This window comes from Danio rerio, chromosome 7 (assembly GCF_052040795.2).
Source record: "Danio rerio strain M-AB ecotype USA chromosome 7, GRCz13ab, whole genome shotgun sequence".
In the NCBI taxonomy this organism is placed as follows: domain Eukaryota; kingdom Metazoa; phylum Chordata; class Actinopteri; order Cypriniformes; family Danionidae; genus Danio; species Danio rerio.
This window is the reverse complement of record NC_141027.1, coordinates 56539262-56561569: the sequence shown is the minus strand read 5'-3', so window position 1 is coordinate 56561569 and position 22308 is coordinate 56539262. Positions and strand designations below refer to the sequence as shown.

General features: G+C 37.3%; 2 protein-coding genes across 5 annotated transcripts in view; one reads left to right on the top strand and one right to left on the bottom strand.

Annotated features, from left to right (window-relative positions):
• csnk2a2a (casein kinase 2, alpha prime polypeptide a) overlaps positions 1-13081 on the top strand; it is a 471730-nt gene extending 458649 nt beyond the window's left edge. Inside the window, exon 8 of the transcript XR_015494559.1 lies at positions 12875-13081. The gene's annotated coding sequence lies outside the window, so the exon portion shown is untranslated. The remainder of the gene's footprint in view (positions 1-12874) is intronic.
• The window catches only part of ankrd11 (ankyrin repeat domain 11), a 213603-nt gene that overhangs the window by 126461 nt on the left and 64834 nt on the right, over positions 1-22308 (bottom strand). For all 4 annotated transcript variants that reach the window (XM_087261895.1, XM_087261897.1, XM_087261896.1 and 1 more), the window contains exon 2: positions 21084-21164. The gene's annotated coding sequence lies outside the window, so the exon portion shown is untranslated. The remainder of the gene's footprint in view (positions 1-21083; positions 21165-22308) is intronic.

Sequence of the window (22308 nt, the reverse complement as noted above, 5' to 3'; positions counted from 1 at the left end):
CAAACAGATCAGCCACTTTTATTGCTCATAAACAATCATAAAGTCCCCATGCTGCAGGAATTAGGAGGTTTGCTGAAGGTGCAGCAGTTGTGCAGTAAAGGGTTTGTGTCTTTAATAATCTACAACAGTTTGCGTTCAATGAACTGTGAGAATGATTAATAAACCATTACAAAACAAGTCACGCCTCGTCTTCATTTTCGAGCTAATGCGCGCTTTGCGTACTGTGCCAAAGCCCAAGTGAACCGCGCTCCGGCACACCTCTTCCAACCGGGCCAGGGCCGGCCAAGAAAATCGTGCCTGAGCCCAATTCAGAGCACTAACACTTCTCAAACAATCCAGGAAACGGTGCCTGGGCACGGTTCAGATAGCATAGTGTGAGTACGCCCTTACACTTCATATTTTAAGTTTTTTTATAGTATATTTATACTTATACTAAAAACCAGCATATCAATCATTTGGTAGAGGTTGATATTTTAGAAATTATGGGATATGTTGAAATAAAGTGTATTGAGTGTGTTAACTAGCGACAATAGGAGTTAAGAAATGCAAACTATTTTTTTTCCTGGTGGGGTACTTTTGTTCTGTCTTTTTATTTGTACAACTCCAAGCAATCGCATTAAAGCACAAATAAAAATGAAAACTGCCCAAACACATGAATCTGATCCATAGTCTTTTTATAAAACGTTGACAATACCACAATTGTCAGAATAATAAATACATAAGTCAATACTTGTTAAATGTTAGCCAATTAAAAAGTAAATAAATATTTTAAGAAAAAGTCAATTTTCTAATCATGAATTTGGAGCCATAAATAAATAAAACAATTTATTTACAAGTAAATAGTTCAGTTCTGATTTATTGCCAGTGCATGTCTATACATTTGCATTCTTTGCACATCATGTTTAATTGAAGTAGTAATTATTTTCAATGAACAACACTTTTTTTTAACATGCTACTTCTTTACAACCCTTTCCAATCACTGATCTGGTTTAATTACTAAATACATGACCTGCATACTATGAAATCAGAAAAAAATATGCCATGAAGATTAAATTATTCTTTACTCTTATTCACTTGAGAGTGTTCACTTAAGCAATCGTTCATTGAGTCTTGGGTGCAATCTGAGGCCAAAAAACAGCCAGTACTCTCCACATCTAGGCCTCAAAGGACACTCTGCCATTTTTCCCTCTATCCAGGGAGCATTACAATAGGATTTGGAAGGGGTGTAAAGCTCCTCTGTCTATCATTGAGAAGGCAAAGGACCCAGCAAGAGGTCATGGAAAAGGCCACTTGTGTCCTGAAAGGTTGCCTGAGTGAAATTACAACTACAGCCGCACAAAGCAATTTAGAGCGAGCTGCTGTGCACTCCCAGCAGAGCAGGAGGGGTGAGCAACATGACATTGGCCAACCCCTGGATCTCCTTTCAGGACAAAGGTCAGGCTGCTGGGGCCTATAGGACACAGAGCTCCCTTTCATAGCACACAAAGAAAAAAGCCTGAAAAGAGCCGAGACCCATCTATTTCTTGACACCCATCTAATTTAGTTATTTTTTATGAGACTCTCATTGGCTTCTCTCGCTGACTGGTAAGGTTGTGATGGTGACGATATATTCCCACCTGTTAACCCATTTGTGACAACAGCATTAATATCGTTATGAATTACAAATGATTTGCGTTCAAATTTGTGCCAATTGAGCATCCTCAACAACATTGACATCAATATAGACTCATTATTATGACTATCAAAACTTCAGATTTATCAATGATTTTGGTCTGCTCCACTTGATTTTTGTGACATCTATTTCATAGGAGATTGTGATGGTTGTGGCACTATTCTGATTATTTCTGTTCTTCGAGCGATCCTGGGTATTTAATAACAATAAAGTATATTCAAAATGCAATGCTATTTGAGCTAGCATTTATCATTGTATTGAATGCTATAAAAGAGTATGATTTGGTCCTCATTCTGTGATATGAAAGCATGTCTAGTCACAAACTTTAGTCATTTGAAATACTCAACAGATGTTATGAGGTGAATCTAATGTAAAGGGATAAAGAAACCTGTTTGGATTACAAATACGCTGGTTTCTTATTTGGTAGTATTTAAATTTTAGCAAATACAAATATGACCTTGCTGATTGTAACTCTTGATGATAATTTGCACGGTTAAGAGTACAAAACTCATCATGAAAGCCACAGCTGGGTGACAAATTCTGTGCTTCTGAAATGGCCAGTCACTGAATTGAGGTGTTTTTATACATGTGGATCGTTTTGTTCCGAAACAGGATTTAAAATTGTTTGTTCTTGTGTGGTTCACTTTAACAGACCAAAATATCTGAAATTATTACTAGAGTTATGCATTGTAGGCTTTGCATTATAGAGAGAGATAACAGAAAAACCAAGACTGAAGTTTGATCAATCTTCATAATAAATAAACAGCTCTTGATGTTTCATCATGCTTTCACTTTTGTATTTGACATGAAACGCACATTTACAGGTAAGAATGACATCCCGCCCTACTCATTATTCTCTCTTCATATAGCCATGCCTATTACACTGCCATAATACACTGGGATGTAGCCTGGTTAGTTTGTTAGATCATATTGCTTTCTCACTATTAATTATCTGCTCCAGAGTTTGTTTCAATCGAGCTGAGACCACCTCATTCAGGCCATCTCAGACCAATGGTTTTGCCGCAGATCAGAGTGCAAACGCTTGATTCACATATGCCGAACTAACCGCTTTAAGGAGGCAAACATGTCAGATTCTGAGAACTAGGTGGGTAAGCACCCTAAGAATGTATCTGCACATGACTGACAAACAGTCGCAACCAAATTAAACTTTAGTGACAAGGCAGCACTGGGCCAATCACTATTCTTTTTACTGTCCTGAGCATCTCGCATGCTGGCACCGGGGAATCCTTATTGTCGAGTGTTTCTATTATATATCCATAATATACTGTAATATAGCCTGCTTCATTAGATTGTATTGCTTTCTCCCAATAATTGATCTGCTCCAGAGTTTGTTTCAATCAAGCCGAGACCACCTCATTTAGACAATTTCGGACCGATGAATTTGGCGTGGATCCAAGAGTGATTGCGCGATTCACATATGCCAAACGAACTGCATTAACTGTGCAAACAAGACCGGTTCCAAAACAAACACACCCTAAAGGCTGATTTATACTTCTGCGTCAAGCGCACGCGTATGCTACGGTGCAGCCAACGCGTTGACGCATAGCCCTAAGCCGTGGCCGTCGGGGTCGCTGACGTGCACCTCTTAAAAAATGTAACTACACGTCGCAACGACGTGTAGTGCAAGCTCTGTGACTGGTTGGCTTGGTAGCACTGATGAGTCAGGGCGGGACAGAGAGCCGCGCGATACGCGTGAGCCCAATAGAGCGATTGTTTACAAGTGTGGAGTGCCGTGAAGGAGCTTCGGATGGAAAGTTGTTTTGTGTTTATACCGTAGTGTCTTTTCTAACAGAACTAAATCATTTTTATTACTATTTAAAAAATCAAAATGATGCTGATGGTGGTGATAAAACCAGTGTTTAAACTTAATATCAGCAACAACGACTATCACAAGAAATCTAGTGACCAGGCCTTAGAGATGTCCCACAAGCAGAAAGAAATACTGCAAAGTAGTGAGACGAAATATGATTTTCATAGACCATTTTGAGGGATGTAAACAATAACATTGGTCCCAACTTATTTCCTGTTTTGCATTTTTTAATTTTTATAGCTTCAGAAATTTCCTGTTGATCAATAACATTATGACAGCTGTTTTAACATTGAGATATGAATTATTTGCCTCTTGTTAAACAACAAGAAAGGAAATGTTCATGGGCCAAAAACATGACCTCATTGAAATGGTGTGGTCTGTAGCATTTATTCTGTGTTCTTTGATCAACTAAACTATGTTGCAGCTGAATTGAAGTGAACTGTCAAACATGAATGCTGCATTAAGCTAAATCACATATTAACAGTCTACAGTACGACTGGAATTTAATGTATTGCATCACAGCAGTCCCGTGAACTCAAATGGCTTAAAATCAATGTGCACTGACAATAAATGAATAACCAGTGTGACACTGATTTTACTGTCATGCTGCAGTTATACGAGGAAACTATCTTGTTGTGGTTGTGCTTGCAACCAATGAATGGAGCTGACCCACTGACAATAAAAGCAAGAACCAATATACGGTCATAGATTAAGGGAAGATTTACACTATCAACTGTGTAAAATGACCCAGGTGATAAGATCAACCAAGAAGGAAGTACAACTGCATTCATGAGTGAATTCCAAAACCTTATTGATAAAATGAGCAGTATACAAACATTTCTGAGGCAAACTGGTATGCCCAGTACTACCACCAAAACAGAGAACATGAGAACAGTGTTACACACAGTTGGGGGTTGTGCCAGTTAAAGTCATCTGACCAAGGTGGCTGCCTGCCAACCGATATTCCAGGGTGTGGCATGTCTGTGTACACAGAAAAAAAAAAGAGCAAAACAAGTCTCTATTCAAGCTTGCATGGCACAGGATGAGTGGAAATGGGAGGAGGGAGCAAACAGATTAGGGAGCGCTCTGACTTCCTCTTTCGGAAGCAACCATATGTCCTTATCCCGGCCTGGTGTCCATTAGAGACCTCAACAGTTCACATGAACTTCGGACAGGCGAGAAGGAAGAGGAGAGGATGACTAAGATGGCGGACTAAGCTTGCTAGGCTGGACAGATGGGGCATGTGTGGCGTGGGAAGGGTTAAGTCTGAGGAGGCCCCATCTGCTGCCTCGTCTGTTGTGCAGGCTGGCTGCTGGCCCCTGCTCGGCTCCAGCAGAGAGAATGGACACAAAGTCGAACTGTGACTTCTTTCCATCTCCGAGCAGCTGATTACCCGCAGATGCCCAGAACGTCCGGCCCATTCTCAAGTTCGCTTTTTTAAACAAACTTCTAGAATTTAGAGAATGTAGAGTATTATATAAAGAATATTGGGACACTATTTTCAATCAATTTATAATATTTTGGCTCTGAACGATAATTGTATTTTAACTGTAGCTAAATAGATTTTAATTGTTACAATTGAGGCAATCTCTTAGACAAAATCTTCTGAAAGCAGAAAGCAATGCAAGCATTCATTATTTATATGCTTTAACATGTAAACAGTAATGAAACACAACCAGTGTTGGGGAAAGTAACTTTAGAAAGTAATGCATTGCATAATTGAGTTACTCCCCAACTAGTCACATTACTTAGTTACTTTTTATGGTAAGTATTGCGGTATGTTACTTTTGCATTACTTTTTATTACCTGCCTGAGGCTTGATCTTTTTCAGAACCTTTTTTTTTCTTCTTCTTTTAATAGATGAGCTCTACAATTGACAACACATTGTATAACCTACACCTTTATTACCTATAAAAAGACATTAAAATATATATATTTTAGGTTAAAGTTATATGAGAACTAACCGACCAAGAAAAACAAACGCATTCTCTCATTGACTGGATGATTCTTTGTGATTACTTTGATGTTAATTCAGCAATTTATTTTTTGTTTAATTAATTGTAACTTGTATCAACTATTATTAGTACTTTTTTTAAAAAAAAGTAATGCATTACTTTACTGGTAACTTATAAAAGTTATATTATCATGTAACTCGCGTTACTTGTAATGTGTTACCCCCAACACTGATCACAGCCTTTATCTACAACTATTTATCAAAACATTAAGATGCAAATATGCCAACAACCAGACTTGTCAAGACTGACAAAGATGGTTAAATTGACAATTTGTCACCTTGGAACTACAAGGTTCTATCTACTTCATGAATGATTTTAAGATATTGGGCTTTAAAGTTTTTGCATTCCATAGCATATAGTATGTGTGTAACATTTTTTTGAAATAAAAAGTTTTAAAATTTAAACAACTTATACAAAAACATCCCATAATGTAAATAAGTTGTCGTTTCATAAGAATGTCAATAACTCTAACACTTAAAGTCTTGTTTCAAGTGAATTCTAAAGGATTAAAAAGTAAATATTAAAAATCCACAGCAACATTTACAACTAGGGCTGAAACATTATGTAAATCAAAAATTTTGACATTAGTTGGCATTTTCTTTTGCTTATATTAAAAATGAGAGGTTTTAATAAAGAGTAAGCTGTTCTGAGAAGCAGGCAGCCATAACCAAGGATATTATAAAGATATCCAACGCCACCCCAGCGCATCTTTCGTTAATTTAAGATGCATATTTTGAAATTTGCAGTGTGTATATGAAATGAGGTAACACACATACGTGAATGTTTGTAATGAGGCATCAAACATAAGTAAACCAATAAATATATGTAGTTAATGCATGTTTATCCATTGTGTCATTTGCCTAAACTCTTCCTGTGGTTTTACTGGAGTTAAAGAATGCAAATAAATTTTACAAGACTCATGTTTATGCTGTGGTTGATATTAACTCCTGTCCTTTTTTCAGATGTATTAAAACCAAAACATACAACCCCTTTTCCTGTCCCTTTGGTCAAGTATATTTTATAACTGATGAGATCCTCAAATTGGAGGTCAATGCCATGCAGCCAATGTCTATGTTTATAAAGCCCAGAGTGTGAAGTTTGAAATAAATAGAGAAAAAAAATAGCCGAATTGTGCCTTAAAATTAATCTGATTAAAAGAAAAAAATCAATAATTATCTGAATAAGTGTTGCAGGCATTTTCACAACACAGTAAAGTTTAATCCACCAAAACCACAGCAAATGGGGAATGTTGTGAACATACATCACTGAGCTCAACCTTGTACAAGACTACAAGAATATAAATGAAACTCCAAAAGTTTGTGCCCATTCTGTGCTGGTTCTGTTCTGTCCATTCAGCTGACAGGATTCACATCCAGAAGCTTGAAGAAGACAAACACAAACACAAAGATGCACACGTCCACACAAAAATATGCTTGCTGTCACTACAAGCCCTGTGATATGAAGAGCACCTGGATCCGGAGGAGCTTGAACCTTCTCTAGAGTCAAAACACAAGTGAGCACAGTTCTTTCAGCGGGATTCAAGTGTGGTTTCGCACATGCACACAAACATGCCCACCTGCTTTAAGAATCAGCTCAGATAAGAGCGGCTTAAAAACATTTGAGAGAACAAAACAACTATAAAGAAAACCTCACTCTATACAGACCAAACAAAATGTAGATTAGATGAACAACAGGGCTCATTCAAAACGCACTTCCTTGACTCCCAACCTTTTATCTGCTGCAATTGTGGGGCATTGCAGATTGTGTGAATGATACGCCGTAATATTTCAACAGAAGTTGGCAATTTAACAGGATAGACTATTGACTATGCCACAAAGTTGAGCTATTAATAAGGATTAGTAGAAAACCTGGCAAAAGTGTCTTGTCGTCAATTCCAGTTGTTAAAGCAACTAATAATAATAACTTGAATTTCTAGTTGATCATTTGGAAAAGTGTCAGAAGGTCGTTTTTTTTCAATGAATCATCTGTTATAACTGTATAAGACCTATTTGGAACCCGCAAGGACCCAAGATTCTCATAGAAATCAGACAAGTTTGGTGAAGGAAAAAATCATGGTTTGAGGTTAAATTCAGTATGGGGACGTGCGAAAGATCTGCAGAGTGGATGGCAACATCAACAGCCTTAGGTATCAAGACACTTGCCCATTACATTACAAACCACAGGAGAGGGCAAACTCTTCAGCAGGATAGCGCTCCTTCTCATACTTCAGCCTCCACATCAAAGTTTCTTAAAGCAAAAAAGGTCAAGATGCTTCAGGATTGGCCAGCCCAATCACCAAGTTAAACATTATTGAGCATTTCTGAGGTAAGATGAAGGAGGAGGCATTGAAGATGAATCCAATTTATCTTGATGAACTCTGGGAGTCCTGCAAGAACGCTTTCTTTGGTTGAAACTTGAATAGGTGACAAGACTTTTTGTCAGGTAGTGTAGAGAAGAAGAAAATTTAGATGTTCAAGCCCAAGCCCAAAATTAACATTGCAACACCCTTATTGTTTACATTCGAAATATCAGCCCTCCAATGTCTTTTTATGTGAAATTATTACACTGAGCAAAGGTAAGCACAGCTAATGCGAGAAGAGAATAGCATGCATGCACAATGTGGGGTTGTGAACAAGGACACTTCATCCAATGAGTGCTGTTGGCTTGATACCAGATGAGGGATATTTGACAGCAAGGTCACTGAACTTTGTGCTGGGATGAGGGGGTGGAATTGTGGATGCAGTTTAGGTAGGCCAGAATGGCCTTTGTTTGAATTTCACGTTTTTTAGGCCTGTCTAACATAGCTCTCAGGCCTGTTTTAGATGTATGCCGTCAGATAACAGCACATTTCCTGAAACCAGAGCCTGTCTAACATAAACAATGAAAAAACAGGTCATTAGGCTCATATGCTGGCCAACAAGACATCATTTCTGGTCTGCCAACAAGGAAGAGCTCAAAAAACAAAAACAAAAAAAAAAACAGGAGCTCTATAGGTGAATTACTGGTTTGTAAACATTCAGGATTTGTGGGCAGCGAGGTTGCAGGGAAAAAAAAGAGAGAGAGCTAGCATTTACAGCAAGGGAATGACATCCGATGCGGTACAAAATTTGGTGTTGCATTAGAGATAAGATGTATTGATTGCATTTTATGCTTATAATTTACATAATGCTTTCAGAGTATTATAACAACAGTTATTCGACAAAATTAACGTTAAAGTGAGCGCCGTTCATCTGAGAGGTTCATTTGCGATAGCACCCTCTCAAAGAATATTGGATAAGACAAAATGGCCAAGAATCCAGCCCCAAATATACAATCTCATTGAAACTCCGAGTGATTTTACAAGAGAGAAGTTAAAGGCCTACAAGTCTTTGGATGCCAACAATGGTGTTCTGTGTGGTCATGTGCAAGAAATATTGTTCCATGATTACCAGATTCAAAACTTTGTAGTGCTAAAAAAACAAAGTTCTGCCTAGCCAAAGACAAGTAAAGAAGACGGAGCTATACAAGGCCTGGGTACTCCTTAACAAGCAAAACAGCTGTATTCTGACCACAAACTGCACATGATTTTCATGTGAACTTATATATTTACATTTCATTGTAAGCATTCAGTGTCTGCAGTTTAATTCACCATATTTAACTGTTTTTGATGAAATCATGCATTGCAAACCCACAGAACCCCTTATTTATGGTGGGACACTGGCAGATTTGGTGCTTGTATTTTTAAATCCAAAAAAATAATATGTGAAATCAGTTTTCTTAACAGCAGCAACATTTTAACAACACCATGATTCAGGCAGTACGAGGGTCATGGCAATAAGGGAGGCAGACAGAAATAAAAGGAAGCAGGGGGAAAACCGAAACGTCACTGAGGAATGAAAAGGAGGGTGTGTGTGGAAAGCCGGAGAGCATAAATACAAGCTTAGATTTATATTTGCGTGCTTGTTCTTTTCGTTTTTCAAGAATTTACTGACACTTAAGACACAAGCCTTTATAAACGTATAGAGCATGTGACTTCAGCTGACCTCAGAAGCTGTGATTTGCAACGACGTGGAGGATGGGAAAGGTTCATTTTACTGCTCTCTGCAATTCCCACATGCGCAAACTATAAACCTCTGCAACATGAAGACAAACGGTTGTGCTCAAAAGTTAACACACCCCTTGAAGAATTTGTTTAAATGTGTAAAACTTGAACAAAATAAGAGAAATCATTCAAAATGCTTGTTGTTTTTTATTTTGTACTGTTCAGAGTAAGATATTTAGCATCAAATAAGTTACTACACAAAAAAACTAGCTGAAATTATTAAAATAAACCCCTGCAAAAGTTTACATAACCTTAGTTTTTAATACAGTGTGTGGTTTCCTCATGACCCACGAGGGTTTTTTTGCTTTCTGATGGTTGTTCATGAGTGTCTTGTTGGTTTTGAACAGTTAAACTGAGTCAATCCTCAATCTCATGCAGATTCTTCAGTTTTATAATAACGTTTATCGGCCCAGCCCTAGTTTAAATCCTCACTGATGTTCCAGAAGTAAACACAAGGCATTAAGAGCTGGCGGTTAAAACTTTTTAACTGGATGGAGATATCAATATTTTTATTTTGTTAAAATATCTGTTTTTCCTTCTCTTCGGAAATAACAGATCATACTTTGATTCATCTCGGAACACAACTTAAGTGCAATCTACCTTGATCTTCAGAATCTACAATTTTTTTATCCCCCAGTCTTGCGTTTCATTCTGGAGCATCAGTGAGGCTTTAAACCTTTTTAACCGTTGTATTTGAGTCCCTCAACCATTCTCAGTGTGAAAAGATAAATCCCACAATCATACAGTCCCTGCTGGAAAGGGTTCAGGTCTGCAGAAGATGCTGGTGACTACAGATTTTTCTTATGAGCAGCAGTCAGTTTAACTGTTCAGAAAAAAAAAAAAACAAGACACTCATGAATAGGGCCAGACAGAAACCAGAAACTGCAGATATATGTTTTTGCTATTTCTGGTGAGAATTTAGTAAAAAAAAAAAAAAAAAAACTGGATTTATGTGGAATCATTTTGGGAGTATTGCAACTAAAAAACTAGATGTAAAAAAAATAGTAAAAAAAATAAATAAATAAATAAATAAATATATATATATATATATATATATATATATATATATATATACATATATATATATATATATTTTTTTTTTACTTTTTTAAGATCCACTTATTTAGTAAACAAAGCAATTCTCTCATATAATATATCAACTGAAAGACAGAAAATATTACTTTACAAACTGTATTGTTAAAAAATCTAATCGACACTTAAATATTAGTCAATATTATTACTGACATTCATTTAAAAACTGAATAAATAAAAATTTATACACATTTACACAAGTAAATAAATAGACCCAATGACGGGGTAAAAATCTGCGATAATGTGCAGATTTCTGCGCGCGCAGATTCTGTGTGCGCCTACTCATGAACAACCATGTCAAGGCAGAAAAAGCACTCGTAGATCAATAAGAAACCACATACAGTATTGGAAACCAAGAGTATGTAAACTTTGCAGGGGGTTATTTTAATTATGTCAGCAAGATTTTTGTGTAGTGAACTACATGTCAACATATTTGATGTAAAATATCTTACTCAGGACAGCATTAAATAAAAAATAACATGCATTTTGGACTATCTCTCTTATTTTGTTCAAATTATTCACATTCTTAAGGGGGTGTGTAAACTTTTGAGCACAACTGTAACATGGACAACATAAAGTATATCGGAATATATTATTGTTCATTTTTTTAATTAGTGGTGCCGCAAAAATACATTGTTTACAATAATACTTGTTCCTCATCTTACATGCCGCCACACGAATACGAACAAAAAAATGAATAACAACATAGAATGTTGACATTTTGCAATATTTTATATTGAACCTGTAACTGTTCGTTCTTGAAGTGTAGTAAATTTAAATTACTTTTATTTTATATTTGAACATTCTTAATCAAACTTTTGGCCAGAAGTTCTAAGTAAAATTGGAAAACTAATGCACAAAACGTAAGGTGTACAAACGAAATTAAACTAAAACACGGACTCTTGTCACCCAGGATCAGGTGACCCATGCATCACTGGTAAGATAATTGTTATAAATGTGTGTAAAATAGTCCACTTGTTTTAATTGTATGTTTTCTTGTTGTTGTTGCTGTAAGAAACTGCACCAATTAGGCTTTATATTTAATTTGTTTCCTCAGATTTAATATGAATTTCTCTTATGCATTGCACACATCTCGAAAGTCAGCCGATCATGCTAAAGAGATCTTTGCTACGGCAATGTATAAAAATAACATATTTTAAATGTTCAGGTTTAGTTTTCAAAAGTTCTAAAGCTTGTGCATATAAATGCAACATGTAATTAAAAATATTGAAAAATACCATTAATAATGAGAGACAAGCCACATTTCCAGGTAATCATTTGAAAACCAGACAAAAAAAAGGGTACGTGCACCCACTGAGGTGATCATCATATAAATTATTAATTGACTGAACATACAGAAAAGGTATTATATTGTAATTTCTATTATTATTGGCATAAGAGACGACTTGTTTGGTGATATGAGATTTTGGTCCCGCTCTGTTCTATGGTCAGCTTCATGCAGCACTGGCAGTTGACACTTCGTATACTTCCTATAACAAACAGACATGGACTTCCGTCGTTGTACTGTCACAGTAAAGATAAAACGCATTACATTTACAAAGAATCCAATTACTGCTCACAGGCCGACTTGAAAGAGTGTCTATGGAAAACAATGCAACATCTCCACAGCTCTCTGTGTGCTTTAATCACCGTGCCGGAGCACCATACAGCTGAATCAGCATGCTAAAATCATGACTGCCCTGAGGCACCATGGGAGGGCTCTTTGGCTCAGATTAGAACATAAAACTCTAATTTGTTCCAATGGGTTATGCAGTTCATTGGGCCTCTTGTCAGTCAAGTGGGCTTAATATTTATTCCATGCCATGTAAACGCATAATACAACACCACAGTCTTACGCTCAACTTTCAGTGGCTCAAGAAGGTTTGGTGAAACACCTAAAATTATGTTTTTGCTTTTGGACTGCACCACAGACAATTATGCTACTCAAACCCTGCATCACAGTGCAACAGCAAATCAATTGAAAGCAGAAGAAACATGAAAGAGGCTGAGGAAACCACCATCACTCTTGCCATACTAAGATCATACTAAGGTACTAAGATCAGACTAAGGCACTAAGACCATACTAAGACCCTACTAAAGTACTAAGATCATACCAAGACCACACTAAAGTACTAAGATCATACTAAGACAATACCAAGGTACTAAGATCATATTAAGATTAGGGTTGTAACGGTATGAATTTTTCACGGTATGATAATCGTCTAAAACAATACCACGGTTTGACGGTTTTGCGGTATACGGTATGTTACAAATGTTACAAAATAATAGAACAGTGAAGCAAATTTGACTTTTTCCAAATAATATATTTTTTAGTTACTATAAACAACACCACTTACAATGAACAAATAAAAAAATAAGAAAATAATAAATAATGTGTCAAAGTCCAAATAAAGTCCAAATAAACATGGTGCAAATCCTCAGTAAAAAATAGATATAAATATTTACTATACTATAAATAGTTACATAACGAAACTAGATTCAATATGGAACATCCTTAGGTTTTATGTGCCAGCATGGATATGGTTGTCTATCGATATGGATTTGGATGTGGTTGTCTGCAATGCAGACAAACAGCTGCACCTTCATTTGTGTCTTTTGAAAACAGCAAGAGCAGCAGTTCGTCTTTGCTGTGTCACTGTTTTGTCATGTTTCTGTGCTGCTGTGCATGCAAAAGTACTTAGTATGAGAATTATTTCATGCAAAACTTTTTTTTTTTGCGTTTTATTTAGCCGCGCATAAATGTATGCCTATCTCTCATTCCGTGTTGTTCAAAAAGCTTGGTCCACAAACAAAAGCGAAACCTATGCTTATTGGTTGTGATATAGCGAGTTTGAACCAATCTGGGCATGGAGGAGGGACAATGCATCAATGTATCATGTCTGATTTGTCCGGAGACACAGTGACGAGCGTTTCTTTGTCAAATCAGCGTTGTCAAATGTTGATGACGTAACCGCACTGATTCCGGAGCCTCTGAAAGCGCGAATGTTATGTGATACAGCACTTTAAAGCTGAGACTCTTTTCTTTATACCAATCTTTGAATTGTATGAATCGGATCAGCGGATCAAAAGTTATTAAACATTTAAGAGCAATACTTATTTTTAGCCGCGGGCGGCTGTCTCGGTCTTTAAGGGTTAAAACCGTTGATATGCAATTGTTCATGGTATGATAATCGTGCACGTTCAAATCGTGGTAAACCGTCATACCGGTATATTGTTACAACCCTAATTAAGATCATACTAAGACCATACTAAGAACATACTAAGGTACTAAGACAGGTATGTCCAAACTCTGTCCTGGAGGGCCTGTGTCGTGTTAGATTTGCTCCAACTTGCTTCAACCCACCTGCCAGGATGTTTCTAGTATAGAAAGAGCTTGATTAGCTAGTTCAGGTGTGTTTGATTAGGGTTGGAGCTCAACTCTCCAGGAAGCCGGCCCTCCTTGACCGAGTCTGGACCCCCCTGTACTAAGACCATACTAAGGTACTACGATCAGACTGAGGCACTAAGACCATATTAAAGTACTAAGATCATACTAAGACCATACTAAGGTACTAAGATCATAGTAAGATTATACCAGACCAAACTAAGGTATTAAGATCATACTAGGATCATCCTAAGACCATACTAAGGTACTAAGACAGGGATGTCCAAACTCTGTCCTGGGGGGAGGGTGTCCTGCTAAATTTAGCTCAAACTCGCTTCAACCCACCTGCCAGGATGTTTTTAGTATACCTAGTAAGAGCTTGATTAGCTAATTCTGGTTTGTTTGATTAGGGTTGGAGCTAAACTCACCAGGACAGAGTTTGGACACCTGGTTTTAAAACCATCCTAAGGTACTAAGACCATCCTAAGGTACTAAGACTATACTAAAACCATACTAAGAGAAAAAAAAATCAAAAAACCCTGCTTTGACATACTAAAAATCACACCTTCCCCTGTTCCATCACAACACAGTGATTTGTTTTATACCCAAAGAGCCATAACCATGAGTCTCAGTGCTTAACATCTTCTTTAGTGTTGGACACAAGCAGAAGGACATTGGCTATATGGTCTTGGCAGCACTTCCCACTCAATATGAGAATATCTTCATTTACTAAATGGACATGTCCATTCCTTTGCCAAAAGAGAAGGGTAGATGAGTGATGAGGCAAGTGAAGAGCTTAAAGATGCACTTCTCTGCACAAAACTGCTACACATGTAATCCGGAGGAAGAGGACCACACCCATGACCACAACCACCCTACAGCACTTCCTCTATGCTTCTGCTGTCAAACATTCTCAGCACGTTTGCGCTAAAAACAGTATATTACAGTGCTGAGTCCAAATGAAATTAGCTATACAGCAACCAATTAAAACCCAGAGCAACTGGCAGGACCAGCACTGAATACTGGGACCTATAGTGGATTCCAAATCACGCCGAAAACAGCATGCCAAAGGTACCCAGATGGTATACTTTTCCATTAAATTTGAAAAGTGTGCATCCATGCATGAATTATTGCATTTTAATACAGCTCAAAAGTCCCTTATGCTAAACAAGTTGTGAGGAATTTGCACATGCTTAAATTCTAAAGCACAATGAATACCATTCACAAACAGTCTATTGATAAAAAGCTCGTACACGCAATACAGTGGTTCCCACACATAGATCTTACCTGGGCATTTACTAACAGCCGCCCAAGCATATTAAGTCAGTGGTCTGTGGATCAATTAGTACCAGGCCACACAAGAAATCATTAATTAATTTTGTTTTATTTATTATGCGAGTCTGAACGATCTTTTGTTCTGAAAAAATCTTTTATTTTGAAAAATGACTGTATTCTTTCGCTTACATCTCGGTCACTTGAGCGGCCAAATTTAACCCACAAGTAGCAAAATGAGTGAGAAACAGACGTTTTTGAAAAGTTTGTTTGCGTAGGGGAAAAGGCCCAGTAAAGGAGTCGAGAATTGCATGGAATGGATCCATAACCCATTTGTCAATAAATCAGGTGAATCCAGCATGTCTGTGCAAGAAGATCAATTGATGGAGATCGCAAATGATGGTGGCCTTTTAGGGGCCATTTGCATATTGCGTCTTTTCTAGAGTGAGCGCAAGTCATCTCAGACAAACACAGAACACACAAACACTGCAGTGCTTTGTAATTTCTTATTTCTAAATAAAACTTGTATCATAGTGATAGCAATGTATTGTCAGCTTGTCATCCTCTGAGAAAACAGTTGATGGACACGTAGCAACCTAAGAACCACCGCAACTACCCCCAGTCTGCTGTAAAATTGTCAAGTGCTGACCAGTCCACGGTGATAAAAAGGTTGGTTTTATTATAAATTAACTCTTTCTACTATTAAGTGACACTTTTTATACTATTATTATCATCATGCTTTTTTTGTGTGTGTCCGCCCAATATAACCAAACATCCGTGATCTAATAATTAGTGGAAAATCTCTCGTTTACTCGTTTCGCTCTGTGCGCAAGACCTGTAAACAACACTTCCAGACAGTCTCAGGTGCTTAGCAGACCAACAGAGTCGTGCCTTTTTGGAACCTAAAAAATGTGTCCAGGTTCCTAAATCTCCTAAAATGTTGCTTTCTAAAGCTCATTTCTGTTTTTGTATTGCCCTGTCACTTAAGCTTCGCGGCTGACTGCGTACACATTCGCAAGAGCAACAGAAACATTACATAATTCATTTTTTTCAAATCTAAACGACTCTTTACTATACTATATACTCAAAGAGGATAAAATGACTGGTCTAAACTGGCTGCAAAATGCATGTACACCATTAATAATGGTTAATCAACACATTTGCCTTATTTAAATAATCCACAAGTTTTAATCTTGTAATTTGGATTTTTTTAGAGATATTATCTGTTTTTATTCCTTGTTCTGTCATTTAATTCTCATTTGCTGATTATTTTATTTATTTAATGTTAATATGTTACATATGCATGTCTTTTTGTTTTACTTGGTGTTTAACAGGGTCATAAAAATAAAATTAGTGTTAGAAATTAAATAATATGCGACAAACAATACATTGTTAACTATTTATGTGATGTGGGTAAATGGTGTGTTTTAATCCAGCTACCCCCCAAATTTCAAACCTGCGGGAAGCACTCTAATACTCTGCCCACCAAAGGGTCTGGTCTCATTTGAATGTTTGTCTGAAAAGTCTAGGCATACTTAAAAATTTAACTTGAAATTTCCTGAATAGCTGGACTTTGCCTTTTAAATTGTGCTGAGGCATGGTTAATAGCATCACCTTGTGTGTAAACTTATTTGTACAAACCCTTCAAAAGTTGAAATGTGTTGTTCTGAGCAAAACAGAAACACATTGCTGTCCTAAAATGAACAGAGCGTGTCACAGTCCCGCTTATACAGTAAGAGGTTGACTCATAAAGAGACAAGCACGTGACTTCACTATTAGAAGAGTCCCAAGCTCAAGTTGTCTTTCACAGGAAGAGCCTGATTGCCGCTCTAATCTTGGTGCTCGCATACAAGCATGATGCCATTGTGCACGTTAATGATGCAAGATTTCTGCTCTCTCACCACAGAGCTGAGCCTGTTCACAGCACACAGACTCTTTCAATACCACATTAACATGTGGGCCGCCGAGAGGGAAAGGGAGGAGGAGGAGTAACTTGGGAACAAAGCCTCTATAGTTGTCTCAAGCCTGGCTATGAGAGTTATGTAATTTGACTGGCAAGGCTGCATTTCCCCACTGGAGTAGCACAGACTAATCTCACTGAGGGACAGAGCTGCTCTGGAAAGAGGCGAGGACAAGAAAAACACGCTTGTAATGAGCAGAGGGCTTCCTTTCATCTGCAGTGCTGCCAAACACCACCCCGGTGCAGTCAGCAAAAAAAAATGCTGCAAATATGATCAAATCCGAGGCAGGGAGGCATGCGTGTGGGGTTCAAGGGGAAATGGAGGTAGAGAGGGCTAGAGCAAGTGCCTTTGCTAACCGACACAGCATAGCGGTGGATTTAGAGAGGTTAAAAATAAAATCTGATTCTGATTTACTGCTCCTGATGCCGGGAAACCATGTGACTGGCATCACATGAGATGTGGAAGGGGTTTTGAGAGGGTGGGGTGAGGAAAACACAGACACACACACACACATACAGTGTGTGCTGTCGGCATAATGAGCTTTGTGATCAGCCTCCTTGGTTTCCACTGACAGTAAGCAGATATGTTCTGATTTCTGAAGTAAACAGCAGAGGATCTCTGAGCTCTAGAGCAGCAACCACGAAATGGAGGAAACTATCAGAATTTCAAAGGGTAAAAGAGGAACTTGACTGCTGTATGTTTGATAATGTGGCATTCTTCTAGTCTGAGTGCTGAAAAAAAGAACTGTAGCAATATGATGCTCCAGTAAAAGCTTTAAGGAAGGACCAGGGGGGGCCAAGTCGGAGCACTCACTCTGGTCCCCTGGGCTCTGCGCTGGTTGGGGAATTTCCAAATTGAACTAAAACAATACATTACAATTGGCTTAAAATTGGTAAGCAGAATTCAGGACATTGCAAGCTGCAGAGTCTAAATAAAAACAACATAAAGGAATACTTTACAGTGTTTCCTCTAGGATTTTTTTCCAGATGTGGTGGCAGGCCTTTTACACAGATCTTCCAACTACCTAGGGCGGTATTTCAATGACAAATGTGAGCACAGTATTACAAGTCGAGATCTCTTTTCTTGCACATCCATTTCCTCTGCTTGTGCACAAAACTTTTTGCACACCCTTAAAAATAAATATATAGATTTATTAGATGTGCTAGGAATATTTTTGAAAGTCTCTAGAGAAAGGCATTGATGCGTCATCAAGTAAAGTGAAACTGTTATACACTCCAGCAAGATAAAGTCATTGTATACAGAGCCATAGACCTTATAGATAGTATAGTTATGAAAACTGTGTTCATCATAACTGAAAACTACAATGTTTTTGCTGGTTGTGATAAGCATCGTGGAGACCTGTCAGTCAGCATGTAAGCTTAAACAGTTAAGATTACAGAAAAGTTTGCTCTGTTATAATTCACCTACATTTTAATATGCTTTCGTGCGATTATAACCTGCTATTAAAAAGGAAACAGCAATAACTGAAGGTTTCGAATGGGAAACTGTAATGTAGTCTTGGTGGGAATTAAAATTGGTGTGGCGCCCCGCCATGGAAGAACAAATGTAACGGAAACCATGCATCACTCAAAACAATAAATTAGTTCCAAACTAAGGATGTGTACTACATCAAATTTGATAATCGTTTACGTAAAAGTACAAACTGACTACTCTAAATACTTGTGCCAACTGAATACTTTTTTTTTGCATATCTGTGCTGAGCATAAAAGGCATGCTACACTGCTGGCATTTTAAAATGCAACACTTCTATTGACAACAACAGAAAAAACAAACAACAGTGCTCACATTTCTGCAGTGCAAACATGCTTTGGTGGACTTGCATCCTAAAAGCTTAAAGCTCCCAAATATAGACAGGAAAAAAATATGTGCATATAACCTACGCTTATAAAAACCTTAAACATTTACACACAGTCAAATCCCTCAATGAGGTCCACAAAAAGTATGTCACAAATATGCAATTCATTTGCCTGACATTATCATCATCATCATCATCATCATCAATAGACTCAACACCAGCCCACGCACAGCTTAATTATACAAAACAACACTGCAGAACAATAGAAAACTGATCAATAAGTAGCATTAAAACAGCCTTTAAAATAACACTCTGCAAAAACCTACTAAATAGGCTATAGTCTTAAAACACCACAATGCAACAAGGCCTGTTTTTATTAAATGTAAAAAGATAACTATAATGGACTAGCTTTTAGTTCAGAGCCACAGAACTGGCAGGCCCACACCATCACAGGAAACAAATAAACTTCCACTTTATATAAGTGCAAACATTTTAATAGAGACTACATTGTAAAAAAAATATGTCAATCAACAGTTTTAACATTTTTGTGATTCACAAGTGTTTTTCTTTTATTCACAGATGTGAGCTGCATTGTGGGAGCTTGATCTCAGTTTTGTTGAATATAAATGTTGAAATTTCAAACTACAGTTAAACAGTGACTTTTATTGACATTTTTGTAGCTTGAAATAATATAATGTATAAGAAATAGAAAAAATCAGTCAGTAAAATAACAGAAAATGCACTGTTTATACAAGTTTATTATGAGATTATTGTAGAATAATATACAACACCAAGACAATATATCACTTTAAACTATTCAAAATGTACAAAAAAAAATCACGTAAGCAACTTTTGAGGTTAAAAGCTGTTGGAAGAAAGATCAAGGTCCCATAACTCTATTCAAAAGTATAAATGGGGAAAAATAAAAACATGAATCACATAATATGAAAAACTGGTAACTTATGGATATTTTACAATGTACAAAATGCCTCAAAAGACCAGAATGTAGTGCAAAGGTATTATGGACTGATGTAAGGTGAGTATTTGTCATAATTCAATTCAATTCACCTTTATTTCTATAGAGCTTTTACAATGTAGATTGTGCCAAAGCAGTTTCACATAGAAGATTATAGTAAATTGAAACAGAGTCAGTCCATTTTTTAGAGTTGAAGTTCAGTTTTGCTCAGTTCAGTGTGGGTATAATATAAGGATATTTACAGCATTAGTCCCATTTCAATTATATTGTTAAAATATAATGGCTACACAAATTTGTGTTCCACAGGAGTCTTGGTTTAAAGAATGAGTATATATAACAGAACTGCATCTTTTGGATGAACTATACTTTTAAAGCAGCAGCCAAAGCTACATGGTTTGTGCGTACACAGGTCTGCTAGTTTCCACAGGGGAAAGGCAGTGTCTCTACAGAGTCATAGGCTGCCACTGCTTACTGATGAAGCATGGTCACATGAGCTGTGTGCTGGAGTGGGACTCCAGATTAGAGACAGCGAGCTCTCTGCAAGCAGTGACCCATTTTTATAAAAGCCTCTACGCGGAGCAAAATCCACACTCAAAAACAAAAACCCTTAACAAAAGCAGCAACAGGCAGGGCCCAGGCATGCAGTAAGCCCTGCTCTTAATGCACACATTCCACAGCTGAGCCGTCCACCTGCCTGTTGGTACTAGCAGCGGCGCCAACAAACTCTGTGGCATCACGCTCACAAATAAAGGCTGCGTGTTCAAACATATATAAAAGCTATACGCTGAAAGGAAAGACTTCAAAAAGCCTAATCACCATTTTCAAGCTCCCTAGAACAGAACAGTATCTCCAGAATAAGCAGAGCAGAATTTAACAGACACTGCAGCTTCACGCACGTTTCTTCAGTATTTCAACACCCAACCGCCACACTAAAAATAAGCCAATAACCGCTAAGTATCAAGAAAGAAGAATTGGGATTTACCGATTCCATGGCCGGCGTCAGATGGGAAAGGTTAAAATCCAGCTAAAAATGCTGAAGATGTGCTGCTAAGTCCAACGAATCCTGTGAAAGCAAAAGAAAGACAGATTAGTCCCCTGAATACTGATGTGTCACCTTTCTAATATGAACAGTCAATTTTGCAAAGCAGATTAACTTTACTCTGTTCCTTTATTCCATCACACAGAACATGAAAGGCCAGAGTCGGGCAAGCGCAGACAAGGAGAAAAAGACTGAGGATTCAACCCTTGAGTGTTTTTAGCTCAGAAGTCCAGCTCAGCATTTATAGGGAATGAGTTTAATCATGGTTTCGGGAAGACATAGTGCCCTGAACATGAAGGGCACATATGTCACTGTCACCGAAACCCACAAGCTCATTTTGACAACAGCTGCGGCAAGAGCGGCATTCAGGGCTTGACAACAATGCCTACTATACACCCTTACCAGTCAGTCGTATCCTAGAACAGCATCCAGAGATGCAAACACAGAAATCGAGTATCGTAATTACCAGTCTTGTCAATTGCATTTATTTTGGAATCAAATTAAATCTAATTTGGGGTTTATAAATCAACTATAAAGTGCTGCAGTAAATGTTTGTAGGCAACACAGAAGTTACACACTAACATTATTATTACAAATAAGATCCTTGACCTGCAAAAACAGATTATACTTATACACCAAATACAAAAATGAAAGCTTGATTTTGGAGTTTTAATACAACCGGAAACTAGAGCTGGGCGATACTGCAAAAAAATAGCATGATATAATGTTTTATATCATTCGGAATTGATTATTATTGATGACTTTTTTAACAATCCATTTGGGAATATTAGGTTTTTTTGACCACTTTATTTTAATTAACCAACATTACTACGGCAAATAGTTTTAATAGTCGAAAACTAAAATATTTAAACAAAATATCTGATGTCTTTATAATAAAATAAAACAAGTTTTAAAGAGACTCTTAAACTTGATAAATAAAATGTTAAAAAGTGTGTGCAATGGTTAAGTAAAAACACTAAACAATCAAAGCAAATTTTAAGGTACATCAACATCTGTATTGCCAAGTTCAGACTGCATGATTTTAGCCCAGATTTTGACTCGCCGACAGGTTTTGAGAAATCGGCGTAAAATGCCTGAAATCACAGGCAAATTGGTGCTCGTTTACGCGAGTTTAAATCATACAATGTGAACTATCAAAGATGCGACC